General features: G+C 36.7%; 1 protein-coding gene across 1 annotated transcript in view; it reads left to right on the top strand.

Moving 5' to 3' along the window:
• LOC149083343 (unconventional myosin-Ia-like) overlaps nt 1–16,687 on the top strand; it is a 175,660-nt gene that overhangs the window by 113,268 nt on the left and 45,705 nt on the right. The gene's annotated exons all lie outside the window — the stretch shown is intronic.

Genomic DNA, 16,687 nt, shown 5'->3' with positions numbered 1-16,687 from the left:
ATCCATATTTGTTATGGGAATCTTTTTCTCAGCCACCTCGTTGGGCATCTTGCCTGTTGCGGCGTTGTATTTGTATTTTATAATTTCTGAATTATTTTAAATAAATTTGAATCAAAGATGTCGAAGCGAGGAAATCTGAGTATGTTATAAGAAGCCTTTTTCAAATTTTAATGTTGCATTACTGATGAGGAGTTGCATGAAGTTGTGATGGTGTCTGATGGCCTTCAATCGATTGCCTTAACGGGAATTCACTTCTTTGTGTCTCAATAATTTACAATGGCTAAATTGCGGAACTATAAGCGTTTGTTAAAATGGCTCATTTTTACTCTTGATTAAGTTTATAAGGTTAATTTGCAGAGTAATTTCAATAACTTACCCAAATAAAATAAAATATTCATGCAGTTTGCGGCGACTCACACTCTCCAGACCGGAGCAGAATCAATCAACGTGTTGTGTGTGATTTGAAGCTAACGCGTTTTATATCATAAAAGAAATTTTATGAAAGAAAGTTATGTTATAGAAAAAGGAATACATTAAATAGCAAAAAGATCACGTGTTCATCATACACCAAAAGAGCCTTGCCGTAATTTCATAATCGCTATCATTATTATAAACTTAGTTAATGGCCATAAAGTGGTATGTTCATTGCGGAGAAGTCTATGCGGCTAAATAACCTGCAAATACAAAATGATAATAATCAGCCTTAACAGGATTTTTTTTAAATCTCTTGTAGTTCATAATTATGTGTGAGCGATCGGCAGGGGAGTCAAGCCGAGAGCCCAATAAGCAATTTCTAATCAACGTAGATAAATAAAATATTTTTATATTATTTTAATACTGTGCGTGTGTTTTGAGTAGATTTTTAAATTTTTTTCACTTAAAATAATAACTTTTTCTTCAAATCGTTCTCAAAGGACTCGTTTACATTTCGAGAGTTGTAATTATACCTTAGACACAAGACTTTTCCGAGAAAAGTTAACCCATCGCTTCACAGACTTTAAAAAAATATTTTTCCCCGTGTCTTTCTGCTTTTTAATTTGTACTCATTTCAGTATTTCTTGCTTTTTTTAAATTATGAATCTGTATTTGGTTGCTTTTTTACATCAATTTTTACATGCTTTGTGTGTATTTTTCCACTCCCAACGCATTCATTCCATCTTGGGTTGTATTTAAATAAATAAAGGAGAATGTGTACCCCAGTCTTTTAACCATATTAATAGGTAAATTTATAACTTTTCCCGCCTTGAGCTTAAAATATCAAATAGATAGTTGAAAAAATGATTTTATTCACACACATTTATCTTTCCACAATTTTTCTTAGTTTGAATTCTCATTAGTAGTTAAACCCCAATTCAGACATTTGTCATTTTCATTTCAAAACATGGAAGGCATATGGTAGCACCGGCTTAAAACGAAACACGCATAACTCTGACAACATAAGTATGTTAGACAGTGCATCTACAGACACACAACACAATCCTGCATATGAGCAATTCGTTAGAAATTCCTCAAAGGAATGTGTACGAGGTGCATGCACAGTTGAGTAGTAGGTATTCAACTGTTATTACCAGGGCTCGTATTTTTATGAAACATCATATTTTTTTTATGGAAAGTGATACTTTGCGTATTTTTAACCTATTGGTCATATTTTAAGCATTTTTGAGTGATCGGTCAAGCTTTGGGAATTTTCAAGCGATGGATATATTATCAAGCAATTTTTTTAGATTATTTTTCAGCGAAAATTTTAATCTGTAGGAATGTTTTCAGTGATATAGTATGCTTTTTGTCTTTTCATTTTTTTTGGAAAAAGAAGCAGCCCTTACTTTGCTCTCAGAGGATCCTGTTGCTATGTTTCTGAATCGAAAACTGAATTGATCTATTGCACGCCGAGCACGTGCAGCAGGTCTTATTCGAAATCAATGCATTTTCATCATACCTAAATACAGGGATTTTTGTCAGGAGGGACAGACAGTTTTTCCATCGCTCCCCGTCATTCTAAAATTCCAAAACTTTAAAACAATGTTTTTTGTATTATGTTTTGAAGTAAAAATCTTTTCTTTTAATCTTTAAAATCGCCCTTCCCTGAAGTCTATTCGTTGGGCCACCCTCTTCCTTGTCCTTTTCTAAAGTTGGAGTAAAAATTCAAGGAATTTTCTCCACGCTCTTTGAGTAGAAGGTTTTCAGCACCGATGGTGGCTGCTGTGCGGTCATGTGATCATCGTGAGGTGTTCGCATTAAGAGGACCAGACCAATACCTTCTAGAGCAGAAGGTATGCTCTAGAAGGTATTGACCAGACCCTCCTGCTCTTTCTTTGTTGTGGCTCCTGCCTGATCAAACATTAAACTTCATTTACAATTCGAAGTATAGATGGCAGCACTAACTTCAAACACAACATTAGCTACGTAGGCAGATGGTTGCGTATATTATTAGGTATAGACACACACACACACACTTTCCCCACAACTCACTAAAAGGGAGTGAAACGGTAGTAATTTGCACAATGACCGTAGACCGGATTTGTGTTCGGTTTAAAAGAATGGGGACCGATGATATCGTATTTTGTTAAATATGTTTTGTTAAACGTAAAAGAGTTTGTTAAAAGTTCCAGCACAAAACCTATTAAATATGCAGCAATATTGCAAAAATTGCTAAATTTCTGCTTTATGCAAGCCTTCTTCAAATATCGCTTCATGCGGTAATTTATTCCGAATTTGTAAAAAGCCTTTGCCAAGTAGCTTCTGTAATTAAGGAATGAATAGAAAAGTACAACATGAACACAGAAACATTAAAAAAAAGACACATACGTAATATAAACAAGACAAACCTATGGATTTCAAGTAAAAACGTAATGATAAAAAAAGGAAAAACATGCGCACAATACACAAAAAAGACAAAATTTTTAATGTATGACCAGAAATGTAAACTAAACAAAACATTAAATAAAAAATATGCGAGAAAAAATGAAATTCGCCCATACATAGACAGCACAAACCAGAGAAAAAAATTTTAATTAAAAAATATCCATAATTAAAGTGGCAAAGCTATAGTAGATAAATATTTTTGCTCCTCCCGAAGATCATCATTTAATGAGAGGATTTTGATTAAAAAAAAGGTAAATTGATGAATTTTTTGCATACTTGTTTAACTCGAAAAGATAAGAAACAATAACTGAAAAAGAAGATATAAAACAATGGGAAAATTATAAAGTCCTATTTTTAAATTTTAAGGCCATATTTCCATGCTTTTAGGTCATAAATACGTGCGTATTTTTAAGATTTTTAGGTCACACAAATTCGAGCCCTAGTTACTAAACTTCACATATAGTTTGAAAATTAGATGGCAGCACTAAAAATTCACGCACAGCACTAGATAAGCACTCAGACTGTTGGTACACATGCACACATTTCATTCGGTAACAAATTGCCCATTGCGATGCACCTAGTTTCTCCCGGTTTGAAAGAAAGTAAGGTAGCTGAAAGGAAAGTAGTAACTGGACTGAACGAAATCATGAAGTCGTTGTGACCAATGACATCATTTTATGTTTTTTTGTCAAAACTACATTAACCCCTACGAGAAATAACTCTTCAATCCACCACTAAGAAACATAGAGTAGGTCTTGCAGGAAAGAAAGGTTTTTTCACACCAAGCCAAAAAGAATGAATTTCAAATCGTTACGAGGCCTTCGTGATTTTTTTCTTCTTAAGAGGGAAAAACGAACATCACGAAGAGGCCCCGATCGTAAACAGCATGAATATTAAAAAAACATTATAAATTTCAAAACATTCATCCTCTAAAAATTTCCGGATTGAGCATCACGATCGTTAAACAAAAAAATAGTTATGATTTCAAGGCGCAGGTACAAATTGTCTCCAGATCTTGAGGGAATTTCTTTTATTGGATATCCGTAACACACGGGGAACTTCGATCGACGATTACGACAAGAAAAACGTTTTACTCGGTCCCTGCGAAAGCTATCTACGAAAATTCGATATCATTAGAGCGCCGGGAGTTCCAACACCACAAAAGAGGACGAAACATCAGAGTATGGGGGGGGGGGAGAGAAGCGCTTTATTTACCTTATATAATAAAGCTCTTTGTTCAAACTTCTATATTGATTCCCTGTGGCTGTCAACATAGACCCACAATAACTTTTTTTTTCAAAATAAAATTTATCTAGAGGTTTATCATTTTTATTTAATTTTGAGACTTTTCGCGGTTTATTTTTTTAGTAATCGCATTTTTTCAAGAAAATATCGATATTCAACACTGAAATGCTCATTTCTTTCATCGTAATTTCTTTTATATAGCTGAAGAGAGTGAAAGCTAGTTTTGTGAAACAAATAAATATTGCGTAATTGCTCTATTAACAGCTCACGTTGCTCAAAACATTAATCATAAGAACGGAGTTTTTCAAGTTTCGATAATAGTTTTTTTCTCTCTCTCAGCTTCTGGTAAATAATATTCTATTTGTGAATAATGTACAGCGTTTTCGAAGCATACAGGGTGAACACTTAAATCCCTCGGTCGCAAATTGGGGGTGGACTGTACTCTACGGGATGTATACGAATATTAGCAAGGAGAGGGGGCATTCCGGCCCCCAATCCGAGATTATAGCGTGATTTTGCAAGTAAAAACGTAACAACCCCCCCCCCCCAGAGAAAAAACAAAAGCAACCAGAACATTTGTGCATGCAAATCTGAATCTACAGTCTGAAAGGTATAGGACAGGGTGGGCAAAAAGTCCGTAAAAACATTAAAAATTTATTAAAAAAACCGGAAAATAACCGAAATAAAAAATGGTTTGCAGCGTTAGCATCGCTAACGTCACGGGAATTTTTTTGAAAGGAAAAATAAAACTTTAGAAAACAGCCGATAGGTGGTGCTAACGTACACGGGTCAAAGAAAAGATACGCAAATAACAAGCAGAATGCCTCCAAATCGTTTATTACAGCAGTATGTGTATGTGCAGCCACATGACCACCACCACAGGGGATAACACATTGCAGGCGAGTCACAAATCCAACAACGGCAAAGTGCAGCGGGTCCACATACACGGTTTGGGGCCATTCAAGTATTACGTAAGCAGATTTTTAGCCATTTTTGAACCCCCCCCCCCTTGTCAGCAAAACACTGACCCTTCCTCCCCCCCCCCCCCGTCAGCAAAATTTCGTCAGCAGCTTCGAATATCTCATATCTTCAAAAAGAGTGGTTGATGACGTAAGCAACCTCGAAACCCCCTCCCCCCCCCCGATGCTGACGTAATACTTGAATAACCCCTTTACAACGGTGAACTGATTGTGGATTAGGAGCGCAAGTGCTTATAATCATATTTCCATGCATATTTCCACCGAAGTCGCTCGTACTAGCGCCACCTATCGGCTGTTTTTGAGGCTTTTCCTGTCAAAAAAATCCCTCGACCTAGCGATGCTAACCATGCAAACCGTTTTTTATTTCGGTTATTTCTCCGGTTTTTATTCATTTTTAAAATTTCTACGGACTTTTTTCCCACCCTGTATTTTCAGTGCATTGTAATGTGGTACTAGGGTTCCCCTGATCAAAAAAAAAAACAGGAATTATTTTTTTGCATAAAGCCTTGAATTCTATTCCCTGATTACTGGATGTTGTACCAACATAAATATCATTGCGCTTTCAACTTTTCGTGTTAAAATTTTAAGTTTTTGCTGGGTTTTTTTACCAAAACCCATTAAATCTGTGAAAGAACAAAAATGTGTAAACTTAAGCACCAAAGCTGCCTATTAAGCAGCGAAACTGATAAGCCGTTAAGAAAATAATTGTTGATTCAAGAAAATAATTGTAATCAGCCCTTTTAACATAAAAATTTTCATCACTTCCGGAGAGAGACTTTGTTCACATATGAAACAAGACCAGGAAACGACATTAAAGGGTAATAAAAAATTTTGGAATTCTCTCTACTGTGCACTCTAAATTCCACATGACTGCCACTACTAATACATAACCATTGCATGTACAACCAGCATAGTATAGCATGTACTAACCAGACCCGAACAAGAATTTTTATGACATTCCCGTTACAATGATGTAAATGTGATAACCACAAGTGTCCTCCATTCAGCTCTTCTAGCGGGGGTGCTAGGCGGGAGAACACGAATGGTTTCATAATAACCATTTTTTATATGTAGTTTTTATTATATATATTTTTTCTTTAGTAAATATAACCAGCCAGAGCAAGTTAACCGAAACAACAAGACCGAAGCTAATCCTTAGCTAAGGTTCTCTCCAGACAATCCCCCATTTAAACTAATCCCACATTGCTCACCAAAATAGGTTTAGAGCGAGACGACTCGGCCTGGCAGTTATATATATATATATATATATATATATATATCCACAACACGCGTGCGTACTCATATTGTCGTATTCACGTTGCTCACCGAATAAAGTGCTAAGCGAGATGCCACGGGTCATCCCTAATTGTATATTATTCCCCCCCCCCCCTCAATATTTCTATTTTGTATATTTTCATTAAATCCACCGGAGGGAGTGAACTCAACCCAATAAAACTGATGCTGGCTTCTAGTCCGCAAGTTATCAAACCCATTTTCTCACCAATAAGGTGTTTAGCGGGATGACTCGCTCCGATGGATATTTTATATTTCACAATAAGATTCTCATTTCGTAGTTGTTGTTTTTTTGTATCCTGTGTATATAATATGGCAAGTGTACGATAACAGATAAAATGGCTTGGGGGGGGGGGTCTCAATTGCTTTTAAAACCTAATATGCGTACATTCATCCGTCTTAACGAAACCGCGGAACTTTTCTCCAACTCCCAACCCCATCTCGTCTGCAATCATCACAAAATTTGTTAATCGTGACAGTACCCAATTGTCCGGGGAAAATATGTTGTAAAAAACGTTGTATGTTTGTTTTCTTTTCATGAGAATAACCTCGTCACAAACCGCATGCAAATTTACCAATTACTTCAGTTTTTATGAATTTTCAAACTATTTACGTATTTATGAGACACCCTGTATACTCTACATAATTGATTATGATTAATTATGTAGAAGCTATCAAGATTTAGTCCAAGATAATTACAGTTTTGGTTTATTCATTTTTCTGCATGCATATCAACACTACGCCAAAATATGTTTTGGTCAAAATGCCTTGATCATTACTTTGCAAGTATGAGTAGTGACGAACCATAAAGACATTGAATAATGCAAATAACAAATCTCAAATCAGGTGACTGATAGCAGGTTAAAAAAACGAGTTACTTAATTTGCCGTAACACCATTTTTTTTTGCCCAATAAGATTATTTTCGACATTTTCTGTTGTCAAGACCTGTGAATTCATCCTCCCCCATATCTAACAACATTCCAGAACATTCCATCGCTTTAAATGTTTTTCAAATTTGTTGACGATGATTAAAATTTCCAATATTGAATCCGATGTGCGTGTGAGTGTGTGTTCATACATGCGTGCGCATCCCAGGTCCTAATCGTCACCACCAAATCATAGCCGAACTGATGAGATGAAATAACCAATACATTTCAAATTATTAATGCTACGCGTTATATAAGGTGAGCACGCATTCACCTAATACGGTACTTACTATAAGAGACGTGAGGATGCTATGGGGGGGGGGGGGTTAAGGCTGTTGAGATAGTAACCATGACAACCGATATCCCGGAAACATTTCCTATGATAGATAATGAGATGAAACAGCCAGTCAGAGATTGGCGAAGATTGCCGTGAGAGTCACAAAGAAAGAGGGTCTAAGGAACACACATACAGTAGTGGGAGAAGGAAGAGAGATGGACACACACACACTCTCTTTCTCTCAGTGCCAATAATTACAGTTATTGGTATAGGAAGGGAAGAACACATTCTCAGAGAGAGAGAGTCTTTCGTTTAACTGTTGTACCGCCATCCTCTTGCTTCGAGTCGTAATACATATATGCATGTATACGTGCGTAGGAACTAGAGTTCCACTAAAGGATTCTGGTTCAGAAATTCCACTCTTAAGAGACCGGTTAGTGACGTTGCCAGACCATCTGAAGCCATTTGCTTCAAAAGTAAGCAAAGCCGGTCTACATTAATGGAAATCGAACAAAACTGGGAGGGGAGTGTGCTAAAGGTCGTTTGTGTGAACACACACCACACACACACACGCGCGCGCGCGCACACACACTGTATATATATTTACTTTCTCGAGACTGAATTCGTTTAAATAAGAAAATTAGAAATAATCTCTTTCTCTCTCCCGGGGTATATCGAATTTGCGATAGCGTTTCCAGTCATGCGCAATCAGCTTCCAACCAATAAATAACAAAAATAAAAAAAAGAAACTATGATCACGCATAAATTGATATCGATTAAAGTGACTAATACCTTCCGTTACGATTTAAACTACTTTGAATTGAAAGTTATTTGGATTTGAATATCTTTCTTTTATTAGGACTAATCGAAGAAGATCCATTCTACAAACTTTTAAAAGAAGATGTTTCTCAAGGACATTAGTTTTCGTCAATCTGAATAGAAACGATCAATAAAAGTCACACATAAATAACATAATTAAGCATCATTTCTAGCATTCAAACTTTAAGTATTGATAGCCGTAAGAATTATTTATTGACTGAATTTTGTGTCCAACATAATGGCTGAATCAAAGATTGGACAATGAAACATCATCTTCAATAAGTAGGTAATCGTGTCTAATCCAGTTCAAACCTTTATTATGGAAAATCTATACAGTAGAACTTCGGTTAGCAAGTAACTCAGCTAACGAGCGATTCGCATAACGAACAAAAATTTTGAGCATATTTTGGCTCGCTTAACGTGTGATGATTAGTAATTATTAGCGAAAACTTTACGCTTTGTTTTACTCAGTTACACGCGCTGACGTGGATTGTGCTGTATGCTGTGGATTGTGAATATCTTCTCCCGCACAGTTTCCAGTCAGCATGCGAAACAGTGAAAACCCTCTTAAAGTTTAAACAAAAAAACTTCCACACTGTGCATTTCCTCGAGATCATCAATAAAGCCTAGATTGGATGTCACTAAGCCAACCCTCAATTTTGCTTAAAGAAAACTGGACTGATTTCATTATTGAAAGTGATTTTGAGGTTTATCTCATGAACAATAGCCACCAGTTGTCAAAGAGATTGTGTCTTTGAGAAAGACCGTGGGACTGGAGTTGAATGATGTAGACATTCGAGAACTAAGAGAGGAACGTGGCCAGGCGTTGACCACAGACGAACTGATGGATTTCCGCACCAACAGCATGTGGATGGATCTCACCTGAAGAAGTGAAAAATGAGGGGGAATTACTCATTTCAAATCAGATTAGAGAGATGTGTACAATGTGAGAAGCCGAGAAAAATTTTGCAGAAGAAAACCACGCAAGTGAAGCTGTGGTAGTTATGTGTGAGCAATGACTATGCAATTTCCCACTTCCACGAAATCCTCAAGAGGAAGCAAAAGCAAGTATCATATTGGATAGGTTTCTTCAAAGTCGCACAAAATAAAAGGATCGCATTGAATCAGCATATAACAGCAAGCAATTTTGTGATTAAATGTCATTTTTATCAGTCATTTTCACGTGAATGAATAACTGTGGAACGAATCATCCAAGTATACATTACGCCCTGAGAGAATGTTTGATTCGATTCACGAGTGATTCGGATAACGAGGACGTTCACGGAACCAATTGTACTCGCAAACCAAAATTCCATTGTATTTTTGCGTTCGATACAACGATATTGACAAGTCAGTTCAGCTCAATTTTTGTAACAGTTCAATCCATTGAGTATTAAAAACTCAATATTCGTTCCTATATTCGTTTTCGCTCTCTCTCTCTCTCTCTCTCTCTCTCTCTCTCTCTCTCTCCTTCTTCTTCTTGTTCTTTACTACACGGTAAACTCGAATCAAGCTGGTGATCCCGCGTAATGCGGACAAAACGACAAATTACAAGACAAGCAAGGAGTCGGTGACTCGAGAGAATCCATCTGATATCTACATGTCGAACAGACAGTGCGCTACGCTATGTGGAATTGTGTATTGCGGAAAAGCCGTGGCGCTAAGGTTTCGCAACAGGTTTGCGCATTGGTGAAAAATTAAAAAAAATCAAAAGCTAGAAACGTGTTATCCGAAGAATACGAACCTGAAGCGTAAGAGTCAAGAATGATGGGTATGATGGGATATGTATATATATAAAGATGGTATACGGTGTGCCTTCTTATATATATATATATATATATATAACGCGGAAGACCACACAGGTGCGGTCCTGGAGTCGTCAGAAGGAACTTCATGAACATCAGATCGAATTACAATTTTCGAAAGTAAAAATGGAAATTTGTAGGCAGGTAACGTCTACACGGGTAGGGTGCCCAGAAAATCCCTTTGCCCGAGGAGTACACGATACTGTTAAGACGATCCTGCCTGTACAACGTGTGCGCAGCCTCATCTGTATTAGATGATACAGCTAACACGAGCAGTGATACCAATCCCCTCCGAATATTCATCCTCGTATTTCTATCGTTGTACTGTTCTTTACCTTTTTCACACACACACACACAATCTTGCTTTTCTCCATTCATCTTAAATTGGCAACAGCCCAAATTTTGTTCCCTCTTGTGTATGAAGGTTTTTTTTTTTGGCCCTTTCTTTTGTGGTAATTTTTCCCTTCTTTTGGGCATGTTTCCCTTGAGGTCAAAACAGCTCTAATCCTTTGTAAAGTATATAAACATCTATATCTCTGGGGTTTTTTAAACATATTGTGAGTTTTATTTATTTTTTATTTTCTGGAGGTAAAGTTTTCTTTGTCGCCCTTCCGCAGGCTCAATACGTACTCGCAAAAAAGTACCTTTCTACACTTCATAAAAATCGCGTTTCCAAAAAATATTCCGTACCATTTTTATTTTATTTTATTTTTTGGGAGCGGGGAGGGATACAATAGAACAAACACATGCTGCTGCTTATTTTCCTAGATAGCATTCCTAAACCTTTTTTTGAAAAAAATTCACCAATAAGCAATAAATGTTTTTTTTTTATTTCTTTTCTCTCTCTTACCGTTAGCCATTGGAATATTTCTTTTCGGATAAAAACGGATAAAATGCTAACTGACTTTGAAAGTATAAACTCCGTCACTCTAGCTCATAGTCCCAATAACATCCATTATAGTGTTTTACCTATCAAACATGTTAGAAACCGAAGCAATACTTCTCAACCTTCCCCTATGTATAAAGAACATACACTACCAATTTCATATACCATGTATGAAAAATGACATTGTCATCAAATATGATATTGCCACCTTCGAGACGCGAATGCGATTCAGTCCCCTATTTGAAAAAGTGAGCAGAAAGACTTGCAACATAATTTTATTTATTTATTCATCACTTAATATGTTGTGATAATACTTACATAACAATGAAAATTCAAGCATTCACCGTTTTCACTTCAAAATATGGAAGACAGATAGCTGCATCCAAGAACACAAAATTAGCACAAGTCCCACAACATAAATACGTTAGGGCCACACATACAACGCACATTTCGTCATGTACCGATTCGTTAGAAATTTCGCAGAGGAATATGTGTGAAGTGCATGTACGGTTAAGTAGTAGTATGACATTGCCCTACTGTAGTTCGAAAAAAAAAAAAAATTCCAAAAAGCAATCAAATCTGCAAGTGCAATTAAACGACACCAAAATTTTCATTTCGACTTTATCTGCATAACTACGGACCAACTTGATAATTCTCTCAATGTATGAGATACTAGTTATAATACCCGGCGCTACCCGGGTTTTCTCAATATACCGGGAGCATTGTAGAAGGTATAAACCATCGTAAAGGAGTAAACATGTCTGAAACGCATTGTTGGGGAACCACGGTAACCAAAGTAAACAATCCAAAGGTCATTGTTGAAGCCCAGGAACCATTCTTGTCCGAGAGTTTTTTGTTGGTTTTTTTTCTTTTTTTGCCCATTTCGGGCATTTGACGAACTTTTAGCCTATCGTTCAAGTCAGGTCCTATTTGGTATACATGCAAAATTTGCAACGATATATCTAAAATTGAAGATTTGGATAGAGAACATACAGACACAGAAAATCAATTTTATATAGATACATGTATGACCCTGAACGAATTCTGCTCGGTTGTCTTTCACCGACTCCTTTTTCTTTCTTTTTTGAGTGATAACTGTATTCCTTTTCCTTTTTGTGATAATATGTATATAATTAATATAATATAAATAATATAAATAAACTTAAAACTCACAATTGCAAAAACAATCTTGAAAAAATAAGAACAAATCCAATGCATGGGTCATCATCAGGCTTTTAGGCTCCACCATCCATCAGAAACGTCTCCTTTTTCCAGACCAATGTGGGGAATTTCCACTTACATTTTTGAAAAAAGCCTTTTCTGTTTTTGTATGTTTTGTCGGAACAAAAGAAAAGCTTTAGCGCCTCTGTGCAACAAAAATTGCTAATTCTTTATACATATATATATTTATTTATTTATGCTTGTAATAAACAAAAATTTCATTTCGATAAGTTTTACGCGACTTCATTAACAATTTAATCTCATTTTATGTCTTACTTATTGTAATTAACTCGAAAATGTTGCTCATGTGCTTCTTTCCGCGATCGCTACATCGAAATTTTGAAGGTATTCGTACGTATGCCAAGGAAATAAAAGATGTTCACGCTCATATCAAACTGAGTAAACAATAATGCGTATGCATACACGTACATATATCTCTCATATGTAATTGAAAACTAATTATATTAATGGTTATACTGATTACTTGTACGAATTTATTCCTTCCTTCTCGTATTCAGATACGAAGAAGTTTCTCGAAGAGTGAAAAGAAAAAGAATCGCGTGTGTGTTAATCATTATCATACCAAATAATGTAGAAACTAGTAATTTGCATTTGCGATTAGTTCAAACGATAACATAATTTACAACAAAGCCGAAATGGATTGGAAAATGTTTCCCCAAACGTCTTGGGATTTTCACCACATTTCGAAAATAATTGAGACATTTTGAATACAAGTTACCCCTCTAAAATCGATAGAGTTTTAGTGTCTTTTTTGGGAAGTTTTTAACGATTAAGGGAAAAGAAACACCATAACATATGAGATTTTAGAAAAATAATAATAATTCTCCCCCCCTCCCCCCAGAAACAGCTGCTCTGAATTATGACCGCAGCTGATGGGTTTTTTTTTCTTCTTCTTCTTCTCCTTTTTATGTATTTCTTTCCAGAAAAACTGATCAATATTCGATATTATATCGTGTAATAAAACTTTATAACCAAGAATTTTTTTTTCACTTGATCATTGCTCATTTTTGTCGCATCACGGTCTTTTTTTTGCGCACGAGAGCTAATTGGACCGAGATCTACAATTTATTGCGAATTCCGAACGGCAGCCTTTTTTTATACTCATCGAGAGGTTGGTGCGCTAACCCCTCGATGTTGGACTCCCTGCGGTAGCAATCTTTTTCTGTGGTCACGTCGCCGTTTCTGTTGTACCCCTATGTTCGGAAAGTTTCTGGCAAGAACGAACCGGTAATCGAACTCGCGACATCCTTTGGTACTTCGGGCGAGTATCTTATCGACCTGGGCTACCGCACGCGCCCTATTTTGTTTTTTCGTGAAAATTCGGAGTAATTGATGATAAATTGAATCGAGAATTGAAATTCGAAGGGGAAAATATCTAGAACCTAAGTATAATGTAGTTAGGAATTCAAAAATTGTTTGGATTTCGAGAGAAAGTGACAATGTGGGGTGCAATCTCTGTCAGAGTGTATATCTATTAACTTTGATGAGAGAGTTGTGCTTGTGTAAATATTTACATACCTGAATACTTGACGGGAGTTGACACAAGGGAGAAGTCCTAATCTTTAGCTTAAAGGCAAATAAATCTCTCGGAGGAAGTGTGATGGAGGGGGGGGGGCGTCGTCGTTGATTCTGCCACCAAGCATAAAAATTATATATTTTTTTCTGCATTTGTGTGTGTGTGTCGCGCGCGTGCGTGTGTTGCCTTTCCTTTCTTCATTCGCGATTTTTCAGGGAACGAATAAGAATGAGCAAAGCATGTTGCTTTGATGCCACCGATAAATAGAGAATATATTTTATTTACACCGAGGCTGCTCAACCTTTACTAGAGTGCGGGCCACTTCACTAGTCTGAGAACGTGTCGCGGGCCACTTAAGTGTTTCGCATATGTGCCACAATGTAGTCTGTAACTATGCCGCTGGTCACTTAAGTGATCTGGAATTGTGCCGCGGTTCACTCGAGTTATCTGATAAGCAAATATGTCGCGAACCACTTAGGTCATGGGGAAAATATGGCTTGGGCCATTTGAGTGAGGTGGAACTGTGTCGTGGGTAACTTGTGTCATGTGGACCTGCACCATGGGTCTCTAAAGTGTCTTGAAACTGTGCCGGAGGTCACTTAAATGATATGTAAACGGGTCACATAGATCATGTAGAAATGTGGCGTGGATTGCTTGAATGATGTAGAACTGCTCTCTGCGGGACGCTTAAATACTCTGAAAATGCACTGCAGGTCACTTGTGTTATTTTTAAATGTGCAACGGGCTACTTTGGTGATCTGTAAATGGGCAGCCTTGTTCATTTTCACAAAATTAGGTTTAGGTGACAGGCCACATGAGATAGCTCCTAGAGCCACATTTGACCCGCGGGCATGGGTTGAGCATCGATGATTTAAATGTTTCGACGCAATGCTATTTTCATTTTAGCTGAAGTAAGAATTGAATTTTCAAAATTAAACTCATACTCAATCATATTATACAATAATTATAAATTATTAATAAATAATAATGACACAATAATAAGTTATTATTTAATCAATACAAAAATTATTAGTATTTAAATATTGACAAAATTCAATAAAATAAACACCATCTGTTAAATTAATTTTTTAGCTTGATAAATGATAATAAATCATCTAAAGTTAAGGAAACGCGTTTTCACGGAAGCGGTAGCATTGTGTTGCAAACCCAGAAATAAAACATCCGTAGAACAATTTATCAATAGGTGGTGCCACCTATCGGTGACTTTTTGTATTTATTTATGATTTAGTTGTATACTAAATGCTCAACAATACATAAATTTGTTGGCTCTCAAGTGTCTGTAATTTCGTGACATTTAGATGGTACTGCAGCACCCTCTGGGAGGGGGGGGGGTTAATTTCGTTGACTTTGTAAATTAGGCAATCGTCAAAACATAGAAATTTTGTAAAGTGTACTTACTTATAGTAAACTTTTCATACTTATTTATTTTTTATTTTTTTAATTTATTTTTCTTCTGAACGTGAAGCGTATAATGACTGGATACAATTCTGGACGAGTGTTTCTCAGCCTATGATCCGCGGACCCCCTCTACTCCACGACGACGGTTCAGGTGGAGGTAGACAGACTCCTAAGCGAATGAAAAACGATTCAATTGCTGCGATTGATTTTCATGTTTTTGGATTCCGATAAAAAAATAGACCTTTATGCGAATGATAACCATGTTTCATCAAAAAATATGTATAAAAAAAATGCGATAAATCTCGATACTAAAAATGGAGTATCGCTTATTGTAGATAAAAAATGCAATTTTTGACAAACTTGCTAGTCATTACTGAAGTTGCTGACGAATGGGGAAATGAAGGACTTCCACCAATCGCAGAAAACAAAAATTGTATCTCACGGAAAAAACATTCATCGTGACTAGGGGGGCCATATTTCATTGGGGAAAAAATGCGGGAAACGGTGATCTGAAATACGGCAAAAAACGGTACATCACAAACTCTCGCCAAAAATATTGCCATGAGACGGCAAAATCACCAATTGTTGGTGAGATGAGTGAAATCTCGAAGGAGTGAAAAATAAAGAGCTACTGAAATTCGCAGTGAATTTAAATGTACGACGATGTGTGATGTCTCTCCCCACTATTCATATGAATATTGCAACAGCTGGGCGTTGCGAAGATAAATTCAGGGAAGAAAATTCATCGGCCCTTGCGCGGATCGAACCTCGTCCTCTCACTTGACCACTATGCTACAGAGGCAACGAACCTCTTTTCTTGCCTAACAATCACTAAGAAAAATGCTTCGTTGCCTCTGCAGCGTAGAGGTCTAACGCGTTCACCCGGGAAGTGAGAGGGTGGGGGTCCGATTACCCGCGAGGGCAGATTAATCTTTTTTCCTGAATTAATCTTCGCAGCACTCAGCTGTTGCAACCTTCGAATTGAAATGTTGTTCACGGAGAAAGCATTGAACATGACAAAAATACGTAAGATTATATTTCTAGTAATAATTACCATAACGTAATTTTGTTATTATGAAAGTTATACTTCATTCACGGTTTGCATGTTCCTCAAAGAAAGAGTGGGATATCACGTGATCCAAAAAGACTCATGGAAGAAAACCCGAGCAGCGCCGGGCATTATAGATAGTTGCATATAAAATCAATCTGAAAAAGTAAAATACGGGAATTTCCTTTAAAATACGGGACACATGCTCAGTCTATAAATGTTGCAAGTTGGTAGTTCGTCGAATTGTTTCAGATATTGTACCAGTCCTTGGGTTCGTAAAGGTTGAGAAATGCTGCTCCAGACTACCACTTTGTAGCAGATTATTGCTAAAGAATTTTTTGAGTGAAGAAAATGTTTCTATTTTTATT

The sequence above is a fragment of the Pholcus phalangioides genome, unplaced genomic scaffold, assembly GCF_987345545.1.
Source record: "Pholcus phalangioides strain wild (caught in Gottingen) unplaced genomic scaffold, Ppha-v1.0 ptg000009l_1, whole genome shotgun sequence".
Classification (NCBI taxonomy): domain Eukaryota; kingdom Metazoa; phylum Arthropoda; class Arachnida; order Araneae; family Pholcidae; genus Pholcus; species Pholcus phalangioides.
The sequence above is the reverse complement of the archived record's forward strand: the minus strand, read 5'-3'. Positions and strand labels throughout refer to the sequence as shown.